We start from the raw sequence: 4691 nt of genomic DNA on the forward strand, positions 1-4691 counted from the left end.
TGGATTATGCTATTTGCCAAAGAGCTAATCAGGGATTCAGAAAACCAACGTATGGAAATGAAATCCAGGAGAGGGACCACTTTTTATTATTTTATAGAACATGGTAGGAAATAATAATGCTGTTGGTAGAGAAATTACTATGTAATGATCTCCTGGGAAGATACCCTTATGTTTCATTAGAATAGTAATTAGACTTGGGACGACCTTAGGAAAACCTACCTCATGTGCAAGCCTGTTCTCTTTTTGTGTTTTGTTTTTTATAAGCTCACTAAAGTTCCTAGACATGCAAGCCTAGGGCAGTCTTAAATGAATACAAGGGACAAACCAATGATGCTTATAAAAGTGCTATTCTGAGGCTTACTGAGACCAAGCAAGTCAAGGTACAAATTACCTAATTAATTGTGGTTGTAGAGCTTTTTGTTGGAAATATCGTATAACTCATTTTCTGTTCTTCTTTCTTTTCTTCAATCTTTAAGGGAGAGGCTGTTTAACCTATTTTTAAAGCGAAAAAGTGATGTGGATGTGCTAGGAGGATAAGGTTTCTTTTTTGACCTCCCATTCTTCTCCTTCCTCTTGACCAGGAACTTTTTAGGAAAACTGGTCAGAGAGAACCTCTTGGGTCATTGAGTCCAATCTCCTGCAACCTGCAGGAAATGTTTAGTTTAAAGGTCTGCGAAACATCTCCTCTGCTTGACCCCAACTCTTCAAATTACAAACTCCCTTCCCAACTCGCTATTGCAAGCTGGATCTGTAGTGAGAGACCCAAAGCGACCACCGTAGCGTGGCACTGGGAAGGCAGCGGGGACTGAGGACATCGGGTTGCCAGCTTTGTATTCTGCACAGCTGCTCGCTCTCTGCAGAGTCAAACCTCCGGTCTTGGTTCAGAGATCTTGCGAAAGTGCATGTGAATACAGGATTTTGTGGAACCATGTCATTTCTCAGTGCAAATTCTGCTTACAAAGGTGAATATTTTTACTATCCACTTACTTCTAAAGTGTTTGAAGGTAAAGGTGTTTAATTATGTCAGTAGTCAAACTTAAGTCTGTGTCATCTGTGTTTGGCTGTAATATTTGGAAACTCATGGGCACAATCAAATATGAATGCCAGGAAGGCTAAGAATGATATAGCTTTTTAGAAAATCTCTCAGCATTCAGCTGAAGGGCCCAGATGCAGGCAGTTTCCCGGTTTAAAAAGAACCACAAATGTTGCTTAAACCTCGTGTCTCACTTGCACTTTATTTTATAGATGAGACCAGAGTATAATCAAAGGACAGGTGAAAAATGATAGATAACTCACTACAAAACAAAAGCAAGTAGTTCTTTTAGTTCTTCTGGTCATTTTTTCCTGTACTAAGTCTTGCAGCAGTTAATTTCAATATTCATGTTCAGGTTCAGCCACAGAGAGATAATTTTGAATCCCAGCCCTGTTTAATCCAGTACTTAGTCTAGTGAAGTTTCACTGGCTATACATTAGGATGAAATCAGAATTAAGTGCAAAATGTTCATACAAATTTCTCTGCTGTGCATGGATGAGGAAATAAAGGAGCTTGAAAAGCATGGTACTTTCAAAGATGATAATTCCATACGATAAGTTTTGTACTAATGTCATACACAGCCAGTTAGAAAATACTTCAAAATCAGAGGCACCAAATTTCATACTATTTCATGTCAAAGATGCATGGCTGAAAAATTCCTATTAAAAACATGAAAACATGCCAAATGCAGAAAAGTGAACAACTGAGCAAAAAGTGAGACAAAGTGTTACTAATGTCTGCCAACAGGTATTATTCACAAGTACCATCAATCACACGTGAGCAACCTCCATCGCCGCTCCCCCAGAACACGAAAACCCAGCTCACCCCTAACTTCTGGTAGCATAGTCGTCCTGTTTGTGGTTAAGGCTCTCCCCTATTGTTCAGAGATTTCCTCTAGTTCTGTGCGTCTATTTTAACCCTAGCAAGTCACGTTGAAGCTGACAGTAAAAGGGAAGAAAAACCTATTCAATTAAAACATCTTTACCGCTATTTAGAATGCAGATGAGCCCCTCAGCAATGAGGAAATTAGTATTTTATGGTGAAGCATTTATATAGTTTATTCTATATTTGAACCATAATAAATTACATCCATTTTTTACAAGAATTATAACTGACATGCTGTCAGAGCTGTACATGTACAGCCTTAGAAATATACATAATACTTTGAAAGCTGTCACATTCAGTACAGTTGTAAACATCACCCTGGGTTACCAAACTGTTATCTTTAGGTTTACTTCTTCAGATAAACCATGGGATCTTCGCACATTTCAACCAGAGAAAAATCAATTCTCCCTCAAACAGTCGCACAGTACTTTACCACCCATGCTTAAATGCACAGCCTCATGCTAGCTTGAATTCCCATTTGGGTCTGTTTGCAAAATAGCCTTGGTCACGGACTTTGTAGTTAGGTCTGGGGAAACACCAGAGCGACTCAGTGTCCTCCCTCATGTTGGCATTCTTCAACCCAAAAGTGCCACTATGGTTCTAAATGAATCATTTTGCTGGAGAATATTTAGATCTATGTAGTATATTACAATGCTATTTCTACAGTGTCACTTTTGTAGACTGTTCCTTATGAAATACTTATACTGTGTATAAAGCCGTTTTCTTTTCATAAATTTGTTGAATTGTTTTAAACATATTATTGGAGAATGATAGCTTTGTTATGGGATTCTCTAGGAGGGTTCAAATTCTACAAGAATACCATTACTCTTGATTATGTTCTTCAGGATGCTGAAATAAAGCTACCTCAAATGTTACCTAATAACTGAAATTATTTTTATTTTACTCCCTTGTATACATTCTTTTCTCTTTCAAAGTAGGAACCAAATGCAAAAAGAATAAGGGTTTCCAACTGGAAATTTAATATAACTAATTAATGAACTCTGCTTTGGCCTTGAATGAAGAAGATTTTAAACAGCTGTGATTCAGCTGCAGAAAGATGTAGTTAAATCGTGTCACCTCTGCCTCCAGAAGAATTTAGCCAGGATCCTGCAGTGGGTTATCTGCCTGCACACATCTGCCCCAAAACAAACCCAAGGGCTTCAGTAGGATTCGGACTACTGCAAGGGTCCTGCAAGACTCGTTGGGCTGGAGAGCAAGCATGGCTACATGAAGCTAGCACCGGGGAGAAAATGCTTTAACAGCTATTTCCATGCAGGAGGGATGTGAACCCAGGTTTTGTGTCCTGAGGAGAGCCTGGAGCTTGGGGACTGGTGGCATGGTGTCCTGTTTCTGCCCATCAGGTAGTGCAGGTGGGGTCAGGTGCTGAGCCTGAAAGCTCCGTCCAAATGAGGTTTCTAGGTCTGGCCAGAGCCAAGCTTGAGGAGCCAGGGAGATAGAGGGTCAACAAAATGAGGCACAGAAAACAGATCAGCTGCCAGCTGAGCTCGGCAGCAATGGACCTGGGAACTTGGGTGAAATTCAGGTGCCTACACCCCATCTCAGCTGGCTCCATCTCCTTTTGGGACAGCCCCTAAGAGCCTGCCAGTACTATCAGGTAATGTCATTTTTTTTTTCACTTCAGGTGATCTACACCAGAAAACTGTCTTCTTTGATGGAGTTGGATGCTTTTCCACCAAAGAGCATGAACATGTCTTTCCATTCTTTGTAGCTCTATTTATTTGAGGTCTGGTAGCACCAAATGTCATGGGGGGTCCCGCTGTGATGGGCTCTGTCATACAGAGAGAAGAGGTGCCCGGCCCCAAGAGCACCCACCACTGCACACAGCAACGCTTATGTTGTTGTTACAGTTAATTTCCTCCTCTCTTTGAACCATCTCAATTCAGCATGCATTATCCTTCTGTATTTATGTAAATGTTTAGATTAGGTAATATTTTATTCTACAGTGAATGACACCATAATCCTCCTTATTCATTTCCTTTATCATAAATATTTAGTTTGTTTTTAGCTTGTGGGACTAAACACAACATCGTTTTCATTACTGTGAAATCTTCCCCTTTTCTTTTCCTGCAAGCATCCCTGGTCCCCTGGCAGTACTCTGCCTCCCAGAACATGCTAATATTGCTTGCATTACTGCAGGATTACCACAGTGAAGTATACACTTGGTATTATAATTCATAATGTTGCTTTAAAAGATTAACCACTCCCACGGCTGTGTCTGGTAATTACAGAGCAGACTTTATTTTTTTAACAAAGAACAGCGTGCACAAAATGACTGGCAAGGAGGTAAGTGTTTGGGGTGTGCTTTGTTTTTCAACCTCAGAGAAAACCAAATGCAAAATTGATAAAGGAGAACGAGAGTGGGTTTTAAGCTGAGATACTTTAGTATATTAGTAATTTAACAGATTTATATGAAGGAGATGGCACCGTCAGCCCCTGGAATGCCACAGACTGACGCAACTGGCGATTGCCAGCTCGGATGACTTCTATGAACAAATCCAAAATAATTAATAGACCTTCTGGAGTTTTCCAGGCAAGTGAGTGTGCTGGTGAAAGAGCAATAGTTAGTTTAGCCTGTCAAGGTTCATTCTTTTTCAAAACTCCAGTCCTCCCTTGATGCCCTCTAATGGTTTTTTGAAACACCAAAATGTTTTTGCATGAACAACATTAGCCATTGTGCTTTAGCTAAATGCATTTCGATGTCAGACACACTCCTGGTTTGAAAATGCCTGCTACCTACCCCTTCCTGAGGGGA

This window comes from Pygoscelis adeliae, unplaced genomic scaffold (genome assembly GCF_000699105.1).
Source record: "Pygoscelis adeliae isolate BGI_AS28 unplaced genomic scaffold, ASM69910v1 Scaffold67, whole genome shotgun sequence".
In the NCBI taxonomy this organism is placed as follows: Eukaryota; Metazoa; Chordata; class Aves; order Sphenisciformes; family Spheniscidae; genus Pygoscelis; species Pygoscelis adeliae.